The 17,662-nt window shown below is 38.3% G+C and overlaps 1 pseudogene across 1 annotated transcript; it reads right to left on the bottom strand.

Annotated features, from left to right (window-relative positions):
* Nucleotides 1-7,994: 7,994 nt before the first annotated feature.
* Nucleotides 7,995-9,126, bottom strand: LOC308610423 (ferritin heavy chain-like; annotated as a pseudogene). Its single transcript has one exon. The product of its transcript is annotated as a ferritin heavy chain-like (transcript).
* Between the last annotated feature and the right edge of the window lie 8,536 nt (nucleotides 9,127-17,662).

Here is a 17,662-nt window from a genome sequence, read left to right as displayed (position 1 = left end):
GATTGAGAGCTTAGAAACACCTTGAGGCATATTGTACTTACTAGGTGTTAGGCACTGTTGGAAGGGAGGAGGGAGAGGAAGAGGAGAAGGAACTTGAACTCCAGAGGAGAAAAGGCTATACGGACATAAACCTGAAGCACACTGAACTATGGTTGATTTTTAACCTACTATTGGTGAGGAAGGGAAGAATCCACTTCAACTTGACACTATAGATGTCCCCCTTTTCAGTGACACACAGGGGTAATGACCACCTGTCTAATTGGTTGTCCAAACCGGAACTTGTCCAAACTCCTTACACTTCAATAGTGTAAGGAGGCACTCTAATGCTGTAACATCAGGACAACAGGTATAAACTGGAACAGCCCAAGGCGGCTTGGGGTATGTGGTCACCCTGCACAAGGGCAGTGACACTGGCACAGTATGGAACGAGGTGTAGTCTATACACAGAGACACAGTACATCTGCAGTGGGCAATATTAATTTCATTGTAATAATGGCAATACTGTCTTGGTTTGCAGCTTTTATTGTCAACATGCATGTAATCACAAATAACTAAAGTAAACTATACTTAGTATGTATTAGTATTAACTTGGTATGTACTGAAATGTATTGTGTACTAGTATGTACTTAGTATATATTAGGCTCTAAGTGTTTTTGCATATATTAACTCATTTAATCCTCTGAATAGCCTTATGAGGTTGGTGCTAATATCATTCCCACTTTTGAGAACAGGAAGCTAAGTCAGGGAAGGAACTTGCCCAGGCTGTACCTAATTTAAGGTTGGATCGAGGCTTTGAGTTCAGGCTCTCCGCCTGTTCTCTTAAACCTTACTCTGTACTGACTCTCAAATAACAGAAGACTTAACTGCACATAGAATATAAATTTCAACTTTGACAACGTAAAAGCTAGGTTTGGAAGATAGACAGGAGGTAGAAAAAAGGGAAGATGGTATGAATGTCCTCATTTTACAAAGCGTGACGTTGAGAGAGTTTCTGGTTGATCAACAATGTAGGTTTTTAAGTATATGACTACAAGTCAGAGATCATGAGCAGTGGAATAACTCATGATGACATAACTTAGCAGTGTGGACATAGGAAAGAGTGTAAAGGAACTAAACCCTTACTTATTAGTAAGTTAGAAAGTGAACAGATAATGCCTCCAATTTAGTGAGAAAATAGTCATGGAAGAGTATTACTTGGAAATGGAGAAGAATTCAAAATAACAATAGTTGGACTTCCCTGGTGGCACAGTGGTTAAGAAACTGCCTGCCAAGGCAGGGGACACGGGTTCGAGCCCTGGTCCGGAAAGATCCCACATGCCACGGAGCAGCGAAGCCCGTGCTCCACAACTATGGACCTGGCGCTCTAGAGCCTGTGAACCACAACTACTGAGCGCACGTGCCACAAGTACTGAAGCCCGTGCGCCTAGATCCTGTGCTCCCTAACAAGAGAAGCAACCTCAATGAAGAGTAGCCCCCGCTCGCCGCAACTAGAGAAAGCCTGCATGCAACAACGAAGACTCAACACAGCCACAAATAAGTAAATAATAAAATAATAAAAATAATAATAAAAATAACAATAGTTGATGTAAACCTCATAAAAAAGGAAATCCATACAGCCAGTAAACACAGAAAAGTGTACGACTTCATTAAGTAATAAGTGAAAAGTGAGTCAAAACCAAGGAAACTACATGTCAATCAGATTGACAAATACATAAATAAAAAGTCTGGTAGTATCAGGTATTGTAGACCTGAAGTACTATGGGAATCTTCTACCCTGTTTATACTGGAGTATAAATCGACACGACTACTTTGGAAAGCATTTAGCCCTCTCCATCACCTGAAGGTATATAAATAGCCTGTGAGCCAGCAGCCCTCACCCCCGCCCTGTGTAAATGCACCAGAATAACGGGTACAGCAGGATTCCTGTCCATGATTTGCATTAGCACAAACTGAAAACAAACCAAATGTCCATTAAGAGTCAAAAATTAAAGATGATACAAATAGATGGAGAGATATACCATGTTCTTGGATTAGAAGAATCAACACTGTGAAAATGACTCTACTACCCAAAGCTATCTACAGATTCAGTGCAATCCCTATCCACCTACCACTGGCATTTTTCACAGAACTAGAACAAAAAATTTCACAATTTGTATGGAAACACAAAAGACCCCGAATAGCCGAATCAATCTTGAGAACGAAAAATGGAGCTGGAGGAATCAGGCTCCCTGACTTCAGACTATACTACAAAGCTACAGTAATCAAGACACTATTGTACTGGCACAAAAACAGAAAGATAGATCAATGGAACAGAATAGAAAGCCCAGAGATAAACCAACACACTACGGTCACCTTATCTTTGATAAAGGAGGCAGGAATGTATAGTGGAGAAAGGACAGTCTCTTCAATAAGTGGTGCTGGGAAAACTGGACAGGTACATGCATGTAAAAGTATGAGATTAGATCACTCCCTAACACCATACACAAAAATAAGCTCAAAATGGATTAAAGACCTAAATGTAAGGCCAGAAACTATCGAACTCTTAGAGGAAAACATAGGCAGAACACTCTATGACATAAATCACAGCAAGATCCTTTTAGACCCACCTCCTAGAGAAATGGAAATCAAAACGAAAATAAACAAATGGGACCTAATGAAACTTCAAAGCTTTTGCACAGCAAAGGAAACCATAAATAAGACCAAAAGACAACCCTCAGAATGGGAGAAAATATTTGCAAATGAAGCAACTGACAGAGGATTAATCTACAAAATTTACAAGCAGCTCATGGAGCTCAATACCAAAAAAACAAACAACCCAATCCAAAAATGAGCAGAAGACCTAAATAGACATTTCTCCACAGAAGATATACAGACTGCCAACAAACACATGAAAGAATGCTCCACATCTTTAATCATTAGAGAAATGCAAATCAAAACTACAATGAGATATCATCTGACACCAGTCAGAATGGCCATCATCAAAAAATCTAGAAACAATAAATGCTGGAGAGGGTGTGGAGAAAAGGGAACACTCTTGCACTGCTGGTGGGAATGTGAATTGGTACAGCCACTATGGAGAGCAGTATGGAGGTTCCTTAAAAAACTACAAATAGAACTACCATATGACCCAGCAATCCCACTATTGGGCATGTACCATAAACCATAATTCAAAATCCATAAATTCAAAAAGAGTCATGTACCAAAATGTTCATTGCAGCTCTATTTACAATAGCCAGGAGATGGAAACAACCTAAGTTTCCATCATCAGATGAATGGATAAAGAAGGTGTGACACATATATACAATGGAATATTACTCAGCCATAAAAAGAAACGAAATTGAATTATTTGTAGTGAGGCGGATGGACCTAGAGTCTGTCATGCAGAGTGAAGTAAGTCAGAAAGAGAAAGACAAATACCGTATGCTAACACATATATATGGAATCTAAGAAAAAAAATGTCATGAAGAACCTAGGGGTAAGACAGGAATAAAGACACAGACGACCTAGAGAATGGACTTGAGGATATGGGGAGGGGGAAGGGTAAGCTGTGACAAGGTGAGAGAGTGGCATGGACATGTATACATTACCAAACGTAAAATAGATAGCTAGTGGGAAGCAGCTGCGTAGCACAGGGAGATCAGCTTGGTGCTTGGGGACCACCTAGAGGGGTGGGATAGGGAGGGTGGGAGGGAGGGAGACACAAGAGGGAAGAGATATGGGAACATATGTATATGTATAACTGATTCACTTTGTTATAAAGCAGAAACTAACACCAAATTGTAAAGCAATTATACTCCAATAAAGATGTAAAAATAAAAAGTGTAGGCTGTTTTTATTATTGGATGCAAGCTAGTGATGCTGTAAAAGCTTTCAGCAAGTATGTGTTTCTTTCTTATATAAAGCACTGCCATTAAGGCTGCCCTAATATTTTTTAGATTACATTTACCTATAGATTACTTACAGGTTCAAATCTACAGTGGAAATAACTTTTTTTTTTTTTTACTAGTTTTGGAATGATGTTTTTAAACCAGTTCCTTAGAAGACTCCTATGTGACCCACACTGGTAAAATATACCTTCAGGTGCCTCCTCTGTCTGTAGGCAACAGCAGTGTAAAATATGTAAACAAATGAGTGTCCTTGTTTGCTAAAATTTAATCTGTTGATCATGTTGTATTATTGCTCTTCCCCAAATTCTCTCTCTCCATCAGGTAACATTCCTTATTATTAGGAAGAGGAAGTTCCTTAACATGTTATTTCGACAGCATAATTTACCCAGATGATGGTCATTATGATGATGCTTCATTTGTTTTTGATTTATTTTACTTTTTTTGATGATGCTTTAGATTCATTTAGAGTCCACCATTCAGAGAGGAATAGCTGGCCTACATTATTTCTCATACTTATTAAAAATTGCTGCATTCCCATTTGTGAGTTTGTTGAACGACTGGGTAGCATACCTCTTTATAAAGCTAAAATGGAGAGTAATAAATGAAAACACTCCCTAGCTATACTATTGATTTAATTGTTTATTAAAATAACCTCATATTGGACTTGTATTTTCCTCTTAGAAAATTGGCAAAGTGCTAATATATTTAGTTTAACTGGACCAAGTACATGTCTTATTTAGCTTTGATTCCCCAGCACAAACTCATTTATTAAGAATAAATGCTTGGGACTTCCCTGGTGGTGCTGTGGTTAAGAATCCACCTGCCAGTGCAGGGACACGGGTTTGAGCCCTGGTCTGGAAAGATCCCACATGCCGCGAAGCTGCTAAGCCTGGGCGCCACACTACTGAGCCTGCGCTCTAGAGCCCGTGAGTCACAATTACTGAAGTTCACACACCTTAGAGCCCGTGCACCGCAACTACTGAGCCCACATGCTGCAACTAATGAAGCCCATGCCCTCTAGGGCCCATGTGCTGCAACTACTGAAGCCCACATGCATAGAGCCCCTGCTCTGCAACGAGAAGCCACCACAATGAGAAGCCTGCACAGTGCAACGAAGAGTAGCCCCTGCTCGCCACCACTAGAGAAAGCCCATGCGCAACAATGAAGACCCAACGCAGCCAATAAATAAATAAAATAAAATAAAATAGAATAAACAGTCGAGAATATTGGACTTTATTTTAAAAAAAAGAGTAAATGCCTGTTGAATCGAATTAATCAGCCAAACAGTAGACAAATGAAAGTTGTGGTTAATAAGATGGGCCAGACTGAAATAGTATTCTTGTTGAGAAGCTTGCTTTAATCACCTTCTTATTTTCCAGCCTTATATAATCGTGTATTAATGTGATAGAATATTTCTCATATTGAGAAAATAATAGTTTTGTATTACGCTGAATCTGCCTGGGAATAAAATAGACACCTTATCAAATTCAGTGGAGGTGTCATGAGAATTGATACCTAAGGGTTGTTGTGGGAACACATTTAAATTTTAAAAATATACAAGATTTTTGATATTGCCTCATGCCCACTATATTGTTTGGGAATAATGCAGTTTCAATTTATAGAATTGCAGCATGTATTTTAGGGCTGTAGAGAAACTTGATAAGTCCTGCATTGAACCTAAAGAGGAATGCATTGCCATAAGGTGCTCATTCAAAAATCAAATAATGATGTGAATAATGTTGATCATCTCTACTGGAGGAAAGACATGCTACACATTAAACACATTACTTATTATATATTTATTTAACAATCTTGGACTTCATTAATACAATGTTTTGTAGTATGTATGCCTTATTTCTTTTCTTATAGTTAAATGTCTGAATTCTGAGAAATTTCAGCATGCTTTGGTGAGAGGAACAGTCATCTTATTTTCAAAAAGATGCAGGCACAGACTGTTTTTGACCAAAAGGTGTATTACTGACCAAAATTCAGCCATCTAGTCTGGAAAATAAATGAAGAATTCTGCTGCTGGTGAGATGAATACATAGGTAGAGGGAGGTGAAGAATATAAACTACTTAGCAGCCTTAAACTTTCTCTTGACTTTGATATAAGTGCTGGAGAAACATCAATGTTATCATTCCCAGAGACCATTCATTTAGAAATGTAAATTAGAACAGATGGAAAAATACAGTGTTGGGAGTTACCTATCAGGAAACAAAATGGATGTGTGTGATACCTACCCACTGTCATGGTGAGGGCCCTGCATTACACTTACTGTCTAAAGCTTACTGTGCTGAAACCTTCACAGCAAAGGTTCCCGTTCCTCATAATGACCTCTAAGTGAAAGTGAATGAGGTTTAGCTACCAGGTATGTGCTTCTGGAACAACACACGAAGGGCCCTATTTTTTTTTTTTTACTTTATTTTTATATTATTTTATTTTTTGGCTGCGTTGGGACTTTGTTGCTGCATGCGGGCTTTCTCCAGTTGCGGCAAGTGGGGGCTATTCTTCATTGTGGTGCATGGGCTTTTCATTTTGCTGGCTTCTCTTGTTGCGGAGCATGGGCTCTAGGTGCACAGGCTTCAGTAGTTGTGGCTTGTGGGCTCTAGAGCACAGGCTCAGTAGTGTGGCACATGGGCTTAGTTGCTCTGCGGCATGTGGGATCTTCCCAGACCAAGGATCAAACCCATGTCCCCTGCATTGGCAGATGGATTCTTAACCGCTGCGCCACCAGAGAAGCCCACAGTGGGACCTTTTAACGTTGTTTCCAAAGCTATTTTCTTTGGAATACTGTTCTGTGAGATTTGGTAGAAAAAGAATCCCATGATCAGAATGTTTGGGAAACACTGAATATTTTATCCCCACGTTATACATTCAAAATGTATATTTTTTACATCAGAGATAAAATTCCTAGAATAAACAAAAACTGAAAAAACAAAACAAAAAATCCTGCTAATTCGATTAATACAAGTTTTCCACTGAACACTTGTGAATGTTTTTGAGGCACTGGCTGATACTGAACACAGTCTTGGGAAGGTTGATCTAAGGAATTAAAATTCTGTAAATTATGAGGAAAACACTTTTAGGTGAGAAGAGATGCATATGGTAGCAGGCTTCAGTATTCTGTATTTCCATTCGGGAAATTGTTCTTATTTGATCCCTTCCACCCTTGATCCTTTTTCCTTTCAGTGGACTCTGTAGTAGGGATAAAGGGAAAAATGTCATTTACTACCTTAGAAGAGCTATTTACTCTAGTGTAAATACAGTGGAGGCTGGTAAAAGTGTGTTGATAATAGGACATATTAGCTTAGGTTCTCTTGGTAGCAAATAACAAAAACTAAATCAAAGTTGGATATGTGAAACCCAAGGGCAGAAATACAGCCAGGCTCAGGAAAGGTCTAGGAAGCAGCTATATCATTTCCAGTAATGTGATCGCCGAACTGCTTTTCAACAAAGGGCGTCTTCCTAATGAACTTCAAAATGAGCTCTGCTGCTTGTTGGAGTTAAAAAAAATATATATATATATATATATATATATATATATATATATGTTTATACATATATATATGTATACACACACACACACAAGCATGCATATATACATATGATACAAAGAAAGAAAACATATATAAGTGGATGTTTTGTTATTACAACATGCATGCCAGGCATTGGTGACCATGGGAGGTCACCTCCGTGTTTCTGAGCAAGACAGCCTAACACTCATTTTTCCATTATCACTGTTGCCCAGAGTGAACTTGTCAAAGAGATACTCCACCATTCAGACTTCCAAACCCCTCCACCCCCCATCTTGCTACTCATACTTAACCATTAGTATTTGCATAATTAATGCACATAAACATGTCAGGTGAAACTGAAGACACCCTTTATTTTAATTCCTGCCCAATCCCATTCCCTTCACTTGTTCCCCAGAGGCAACTGCAATCATGATTTTCAGGCTATGGTTCTATACTTTCACTATGCACATGCACCCACATTCACCAGGTACCCCTACCTCACCCCACGCCACCCCAGTCTACCCCCATATACCTACATTATTTATAAGGGGAAGACTGATTTTGTGTTTTCCAGGGCCCCATGGAACACCTTCTCCCTCCCACTATGGAGATCCTGAGCTGCATCTGGTTGGGGTATGGCTGTGTTCAGAAACTCCTGGATACCTGTTTTAAAACTTAAAAAATGAGAGATTTGCCCACATGAATCAACCAGAGACCTTTATTTATTTATGAACCAATAACTTTATTGGAAGAAATGGAAAAACTGGAAGAAAAAAACTTAAGTGATAAAGTCCAGGAAAAGAGAGTCCTGCCCTTGTTGCCAAAAAAAAAACAGAACCAAAACTTAAGTGAACTTCTTCTGCAAGGGCACTCTTGCCGTCTGCATGGCAGGCATGGTGACCAGGGCTCTGGTCACCCCGTGGCTCTGGGGAAGTCCAGTCCAGGCTCAGTTCTTCTTGTCGCTGTCGCCCAGGGTGAGCTTGTCAAAGAGTTACCCTGCCAGCTCGACGTCTGGGGCCCCCATCATGCTCAGGGTGGTGACATGACCCTCCAGCTGTCTGATGAGCGCCACCTACTGGCTGAGGTAGTGAGTTGCCAGGAAGTGGAGCAGGTGGGGGTCGCACTTGTCGGTGGCCAGCTGGTGCAGTGGAGCAGGCTCCGGGTCGACCACTTGCTTCTCCAGGAACAAGGCGCACTTCATGGCCTTGAGGCCGCTCTTGCACTCGTCACTGACTGGCTTCCTGATGTCTTGGAAGTTGAGGCGGCCCCCCGCGCTGGTTCTGCAGGCGCTTCAGGCCCTGGGCCCACAGTGGCGCAGGAAGAACCGGCTGAAGTGCTTCAAGGCCACGTCGTCGCGGTGGAGGTAAAAGGCCGCGGCCAGGCCCACGAAAGAGGCGTGGAGCTCCAGGGTGAAATGACTGTTGACGGCGGCCTCGCAGTCGGCGTGGTAGCTCTGGCGCACCTGCGAGGGCGGCGCGGGCAGCATGGTGGGTGTGAAGGCCAAGGTGAAGGCGAAGCCGCGGGGCCTGCGGTACCTGTCTCGGAGTCCCTTTCACGTGATTTAGCAATTTCCTTCGTCTTGGGTAAGTGCAGACTTCTCTTTTGTTTGTCAGAAAACAAAAGGCTTAGGTGTATTCTTAGAGAAAGAGCTTAACTGTGTGGATGTATTTATCCCCTCCAGCCTCATTTGTCCTTTCACTGCCACTCAGCAAGCATTTTTTGTAACGCCTCAATTATGTTGTGTGGAATGAGCCACAGTGGTAGGAAATACCATTGATCTCAAATTATCTTTCATTCATTCATTCAGTAAATATTTATTGATTACTTAATATGGCCCAGGCACTGGTATGGGATTTGGGCATATATTAGTAACAGAGAGACAAAGTCTGTTCCCATGAGGTTTGTATTCTAGTGGAGAAGCAGACCAAAACAAAACAAAACAAAAAACTACTGTTTTTCTCCCTTTCTTGTCTCCAGTAAATACGTATAAGATATTACACATGTATATGATATTAAAAAGTCAATATTTTCTTAGAAGTTAAGGATGTTATAGTGGAAGACATAAGACCAATCTAGGTATTTATAATTAATTAATTCAACAGCCATTTCTAGACAGTATTCCAAATATGTGTAATAATATTTTGTGTTTGACTCTGGAGATACACAGAAGAATCAGACATGGTCTCTGTTCTCAAGGTACAAGAAAGAGTGATGGACTGTTTTAAGTGCTTTCAATGGTTTTAAAGTTTTTGGATAAAATAGCTGTTTTCACTTACAGTTTTATTACCATGACTTTGACTAATGTACTTTTTTGGGGGGTCCCTTTATTTCTCTTTGAAAGCTCATGCTGTGCTATAATCATTGTTTATGAAGGAAGCAAAGGATCAAATATCAACTGTCACTTTGTACACTTATCTAAGCAATTTTAGAGGCATTTAATTGTTGAGTCTGTAAAGAAATAGAATAATAACAATGTCTATTTGATAAGTTGATGTTAATGATAGGATCATACATTAGAGATGGAAAAGAACTACATGATCAGTTTCTCAGTGAGATAAAATTGTATTCTATGTTTGCTTAACACCAGTGTTTAGTCTTAATATAATTGCAATCTTTCAAAAATTTCCTTGGAATAGTCCATTGTAGGCTTCACTGGAAGAATCTATTTAAATAGAAGAAATCTTGATTTTGTAGGACATTTTCTCCTTATGTCCCAAGATCATTTAATAATTAATTTATCTGGACAACTTTACTCTTCAAATATTAAAATAATACTATTGAATGGTTCTATGTATACTAAGGGGTGATAATGGTGTTTCTCAGATTTTTTATCCCTCATCATTACTCCCTAGGTTAGAAGATAATGTTAAAATACATGTTATAACTAAGAGAAACCTAAGGTTTAAAATCTAACTTTTTAAAGGGAAATCAATAAACTAGCATGAACTGGAACCTCAAATTTCCATGAAGGAAATATACATATATCTAAACAAAAACATTGCATCCAGTTTTTCTTTAATGAGGAATGTAAAGCTAAATACAAACACAGAATGAAAAAACTTCAGAGCAGATGATGTTTTTAGAAAAATTTTAAATTTTATTTTTTAAATGTATTTATTTTATTTTTAAATTTTTGGCTGCATTGGGTCTTTGTTGGATGTGGGCTTTCTCTAGTTGCAACGAGTGGGGGCTACTCTTTGTTGCAGTGCATGGGCGTCTCATTGCGATGGCCTCTCTTGTTACGGAGCATGGGCTCTAGGTGCTTGGGCTTCAGTAGTTGTGACATGCCGGCTCAGTAGTTGTGGCACATGGGCTTAGCTGCTCCGTGTCATGTGGGATCTTCCCGGACCAGGGCTCAAACGGATGTTCCCTGCATTGGCAGGTGGTTTCTTAAGCACTGTGCCACCAGGGAAGCCCCCGAAATTAAAAAAATTTGATAATCAAATTTTATAGTTTATAACTTGGTCTGTGCTAAGATAATGTCTTTTAAAATATCACTATAGGACTATAAGATGAAGGTTTCTTTGAAATGTTTGTGGTCAGTGTTGGTATTATGTTAGGATTCTCCAGAAAAACAGAACCAATAGAAGATATATTTGTATATTATATAAAATAAGGAATTAGCTCACGTGATTATGGAGGCTGACAAGTCTCAAAATCTGCAGTTGCCGTACTTGAGACCAGGAGAGTCCATGGTGTAGGTCCAGTCCAAAGGCCAGGAGGCTCAAGACCCAGGAAATTCAAGTTGAAGGCAGGAAAAAACAATGTCCCTGCTCCAAGGCAGTCAGGCAAGAGGAGTTCCTGCTTACTCAGAGGAAGGTCAGCATTTTTATTTTATTCAGGCCTTCAAATGATTGTATGAGGCTCATCGACTTTAAGGAAAGCAATCTGCTTTACTTAGTCTACTATTTCAAATGTTAACCTCATGGAAAAACACCCTTTCAGGCACAAACGATAACATTTGACTAAATATCTGGGTTCCCCCTTTGAAGTTGACATATAAAAATTAGCTATCACAGTATTACTCATGATAAATGCAGAGTCAACAAATAAAAATTCTCATGCTATAATCTGCAAAAACTGTTTTGACTTTCAGTTCCCTTCATTAATTTACAAATGTTACAGAACTAATAGTTACACAACTGATATTAGACAATAAGTTCTGACTCCGTGTCAATGATTAGCTCTCATTCATTCATTCAGCATATTTCTATTGAGCACCTATTATATGACAGGTATTTTATAGGTACTAACATAAAAACTTGTTCTATAAGCTCCTCATATTTGTATTTCTTTTGTAGCTAAGTGCTAGTAAATGTTACATATAATTCCTTCTTTGAAAATTAATAGATGAAGTAGGATCAATGGTATAATCTTAAGGAAGTAGACCATAAGTAGCAGCAGTTGGTGGCTTATCTCACTCTCTGTGTTTTGTGTGTGTGTGTGTGTGTGTATACATATGTATAAATCAATCATTTAATGAGAGGTAGTGAAAAGTGATACATCAATATTCTATATCTCTGGGCTGTTCACTCTGCATTACCTCATTATTACAGATACTGGATTAGATTTGATTATTATTACCCATATTTTACAGATAAAGAAATTGTGAATTAAAGTATGTAACATGATCAAACACAGAGCTTATAAATAGCAGAGAGTGACACTCTGAATTGGATTCCTCTCTAGGTAGTTTGGGAAGTTTGGCTGGACCATGAGCTCCATTAGAACAAAGACTGTTCAACTTGTGATGCTAAATTTCACATAGTAGGGGCTCAAAAATATAAATTAAAATATTGAGTGGCCTATTAAAAGTTTTAGTCTCATTATTTCTCCAAATTAAAAAAATGAGTGGGAGTAGATGTTGAATATATATTTAAACTCTATTTCCTTTAGAAGGAAAAAAAATCAAAGACACCCAATGGTGATAAATTACTATTATAATTTTAGTTTAATATGCATAAACATAAAACCAGGCATAGAAATTGGTATGCTTTTATAAGTGTAAACCAGACAATTTGTAAATATATGCAAATACAACTATAAAACTATTAAAATTAAGAAGTTCCAATTATGCACCCGATTATGCTTTTTGTCTTAAACACAGTCCCTTGTCACTGAGAACACACTAGTTGACGAGATGCAGGTTCCCTTTCGAGTGCGCCGTGTCTGTGTCCCGACATCCGTGAAAGATCTCAGTGCTCTACCGCCCTTCTGTACTGAAGACATGACATACTTTAGCTCATATGATGATTCATAATGTACTTTTGCTTTCAGGTAGTGGAAGTCATCATTCAAATAGTGTCTGTCCATGTTCTTTTTTATTAGTTTGTGAAAAGTAATTCTGATGCAGTTTGTTGATTTCATGAAATACCATTAAAAGCCTCAGTAACTTCAATAACTGAAGAGGCTGTTCAAACTGGGAATTGAGGGGGAAGAGAACTACGGACAGAATTTTAAGGGATAACACTCTTCCCTTTGAGTTTCATTCTATTAAACTATTTTTCACCTCCCAGTCATCACTTTAAAAGGAAATTTTAGTGTTTGCAGCTGGTAAAATGTGACTATAAGGGTGGACATGTGACAGTTGTCCTTTTTACACTAGAACATGCCAGCCTAGCAGCAGTCACACTCAGTGTGATTCAAAACACACACGCAGGCATGGACAGTGAGTTTGTGCTGCTGCATTGAGCTATAGACAGATCCAGATAATTTTGAAAATGCTTCCAGGAATTTTTCATTTGCATGTAAACACAAGAACAGATCCATGGAATTCACAAATACAGGTAGAGAACACTGAGTTAGAATGGCATGGACACACCATATGTCTAGTCAATAACTATCTAGGACCTAATATATTCCAGCTTTGTGCTAAATGCTGAATGATTGCAACAGGCGTTGACTTTAATCTCATGGGCCCTAGAGTCGGTTTCAGTTCACTATGTTCACTGACAGAATGTATATGTGATGGATGTAAAATTAGATGCTAATGAGTTGATAATAGAATATGTATATATATATTGAAATATTCATATATATTCAATAATATTTTGTTTGAAATCTTTACTACTATTGTCACAGATACAGAAATTGCTACAGACGTTCTCATACCTTTTCCTACATAGCAATTAGGTTTAGGGAAAATAATTTTGGTGGAATGGTGTTAGTCAACCTACAAATCCAGAATGTCTTGGTTGAAGGTGTAGATACTTTGTTTCACTAAAATCAAGTGTAAGTTTTTCCAAACAAGTTAGGAAAAAAATGCAAAATCCTTATAAAATGTTCCTTATGATTCCATACCTTACTATACTATTAACCCAATGTGTTAATAAGCTTGTATTTAATGTAATCATTATTCTTCATAATTTGACATGAGTAATATGCTCTCACATTTTAATTTTCTAATTTTTTTTTTTTTTGCGGGACGCGGGCCTCTCACTGTTGTGGCCTCTCCCGCTGCGGAGCAGAGGCTCCGGATGCACAGGCCCAGCAGCCATGGCTCACGGGCCCAACCGCTCTGCGGCATGCGGGATCCTCCCGGACTGGGGCACGAACCCGTGTCCCCCGCAACGGCAGGCGGACTCTCAACCACTGCGCCACGAGGGAAGCCCTAATTTTCTAAACTTTTTAACCATATTCTCAATGACTTATTTGCTGATTTCCTTTTTTATAAAAATATGATACCTCAACCAACCACTGTTAAACTCAGCAAAAAGCACAGTTTCCAAAGTAAATGTTTTGTAAAGTGTTTCCTGTGTATTACTAACATTTATTACTTTTCCTCTGACCTTTTTATATTTCAGTTCATACATGAAAAATAAACAATGTCCTTTTGACTTATTTTCTTGAAGTCTTTTGCCATTTTCCAAATATATCTGAGTAGTTAAGGTCAGTTAAACCTATTTAAAGTTTCAAATTTCTAGGAAATATCTGATATTTAGTAACTTTCTGCCCAAATGATTTTAAATCTCATTTATTATAAAGTGAATTAAAAGATTGGCATACGTTCTTTAAATAGAAAGATTATCAACCTGCTTTTTCTAATGTAGATGGTGCTCTTAAGTTCTGATTTCATACATGACAAGCAACCCAGGATTAAAGGCTCATTAATAATCTGCCAAATACTGTCAGCTGTATGACTCAATGCTCCATTAGTAATGTAATCCCTTGATTTTCTTCTGCCAGAAAAGTGATTCTTTGAAACCATTGGCAGTAATATGAATTTATACATTATATGTGTGTGTGTGTGTGTGTGTGTGTGTGTATCTCTTGGAAGAGAGACTGAACGCCAAGACAAAACCTTGCATTCCTTTACAGGACGTGCAATGCAGATCTATTGTGGAGTAACTGCTGGATCTGGGAAGGAAGGTGAGGCTAAAGGCAGCCCATTAGAAAGGGAAGAGGCTGTTGGAACTGAGAGTTGAGGGGAAGAGAACTACTGACAATTTTAAGGGATAACACTCTTGCCTTTGAGTGTCTGTGTGGTAGAGTCCATGGCCTAGAGTAGAAGGGGGAAGCTGTACTAGAGCAGCTTCTGGTGGCGGGAATATTATTTTCTTATACATGCAGCTATTGAAACATTGCTTAACATTCCTCAGATCTTAACTGTCAAGGACAAAAAACAGTAATGATAACTGGAAATGTCAGTTCCACATCCACAATAATCTATTTACAATTGCTTCCCTCTTTCACGAGTTCTCTATCAATTATCCACGCTTTTATCCCCCCCCCAAATCATCACTTTTTCCTTAATCACATGTATTCCTCAGTTATGCTGTAGAGAACTGCAATTTTCCCTTCGTGGCCCTTCCCCCTTAATCCTTTTTTTTATTTTCCACATTAACAATCCCTAATTTTTAGAAAAAAGACAATAGTATATAAATGAATCAAGGTGCAGAATTCCTCAGATTATAAAAATCAATTCCTGGAGCGTTATTGATTGGTAACTATATTGATCACATCAATGTAAGTATTTTAATCAGTCTGTCTACAGAGATTGCAGCTACAAGATAAAAAAACATAATCAGTTTATTCAGTTATTACAAATGTAGGAGGGGGAAATGGAAATAGGATTAACAAGATTTTATGCAGAACCAAGAGTCCACTTCCTTTTCTTTCCAGAGACACTATTCTATAAACCATGGTATTGCTTCTCCTAGCCAGACTATGAAGCATGTTTGGTTAGATTACATTTTGAATTATACCAGTTCCTTGGAGTAAATGTCTCTATGGGACACTTGGGTTTATAAAACTCTGTTTCATAGCTGGATGATGTAGAGCATCCCTCAGACTATCTTGTTGCAAAAGAATGCTGTTGGGTCAAATGAACAAGAGAAAACAGGTAATAATATAATATTAGAACTCTCTACAAAATAACATCTCAATTCACATTTTGCGCTACGTTCAGTGACATCTTAGAAAACCATTCTGTGTGTATGTATGTATGGAGTGCACAGATTCGTACGTACATATTGGGCTTTGATCACTAATGTTAATGTTCGCTAAAATTTGTACCTTAATGTGGATTGTAGTATGAATATATATGTAGTAAATTATTATAAAGAGATATGATTATTAATATAAAATAGTATTCTGTATTTTATAATTAGGGTTAGAGTGGTATAATTTAAAAATAATAATAATATTGAATATTTTTGCCTACCCTTCCAATATTGGACGTTAGTTAGGTAAAGTAGACATTAGTGGAAACATGCATCTTAGCTGATTGTGTATGTATATACTCTGTCAATTTTTAATTCTTTAAAAAATACAAATGTTGTATTAGAAGCCATGGAGTGTTAGAAGTCAGCGGTAGTGAAAAACTGAGGTTATTGATTATTTTGTGTTTTCATATCCACAATATGAAGTGATTTTGGAAGTTTTTTGCTAGCTACTAGAAAATAAGCTAAGATTTTTTTTTTTTTTTTTTTTTTTTTTTTTTTTTTGCTGTATGCGGCCCTCTCACTGTTGTGTCCCGTTGTGGAGCACAGGCTCCGGACGCGCAGGCCCAGCGGCCATGGCTCACGGGCCCAGCCGCTCCGTGGCACGTGGGATCCTCCCGGAGTGGGGCACGAACCTGCGTCCCCTGCATCGGCAAGCGGACTCCCAACCAGTAGCGCCACCAGGGAAGCCCTAAGATTTATGTTAGCTCTTTGAATGCATCTACCGAAGTTCCATCACTAGGAAAGTGAGGTCACCCTTCTTTGATTAAATCATCAAACATAACATAGTACCATTTACATGTCCTCAAAGTTTTATTACAACACAATTAATAGCCAAGATTTTAGCTATTTACAAGGTCTTCTAACTATATACCAGATAGTTTGATGTGTACATGGCATGAACTACCTTATAAAATAGAGCTGCCTCTTTTTATTTTCTAAATATTATAATCTATCTATATTAGTGAACTAGAGCTGTGGATCAGATGATAAGCTATGTATAACTGTGTGCACTGAGTGATTGGAATGCCACTTGTTATCTTTTTTCTGGAAATGTCTATATAAGAAAATAAAAGGTACTTTATAGAAATATGAAAAACATAGCAGCCTGATACTGTTCATTCTTACCCTTTTTGGGAATTTGAATAAGTAATTTATTCTCCCTTAACCTCAAGTTCTCTATTTAAAAAAGTGACCTTGGACTAGATCCTGTTGCAGATACTGTGGTCAAATGATTTTATGCCCAGGGATTTCAGCCGTTGGCTGTGAATCAAAATCAGTTGAGGAAATTCTGATTCAGCAAGTTCGGGGTTGAACTCTGGCATATGTACAGTTGACCCTTGAACAACTTTGGGGTTAAGGGTGTGGACCCTCACACAGTCGAAAATTCAAGTATGACTTTACAATCGGCCTTCCGTATCTATGGTTGAACATCTTCATATTCAGTCAACCCCAGACTGAGTAGTACTGTAGATTAAGTGAACCCACCCGGTTCAAGTCCGTGTGGTTCAAGGATCAACTGTACTTTTAAGAAGTGCCACAAGTGATTCTGATACTCAGCCAGGATATGGAATATTGATTCTATGCTATTTGATGCAAAGAACAAAATGGGAATCTCTCAGTCTATATATTGATTATAACTTATCTAAATATCATACCTTACTAAGAAAAAATATCATTGGGTGTAGCAATGGTAAAATAGTTGCAGTGTATTTCATTATAAGAGAAGATGGTTACAGTGTTACTGGTAGAAAAATGATCAGAATAGTGTATTAGTTAGGGTTCTCCAGAGAAACAGACCTAATAGGATATTTATAT

The sequence above is a fragment of the Mesoplodon bidens genome (genome assembly GCF_964165515.1).
Source record: "Mesoplodon bidens genome assembly, contig: HAP1_SCAFFOLD_493, whole genome shotgun sequence".
In the NCBI taxonomy this organism is placed as follows: domain Eukaryota; kingdom Metazoa; phylum Chordata; class Mammalia; order Artiodactyla; family Ziphiidae; genus Mesoplodon; species Mesoplodon bidens.
Note: the sequence above shows the minus strand (reverse complement) of the source record. Positions and strands in the feature narration are given on the sequence as shown.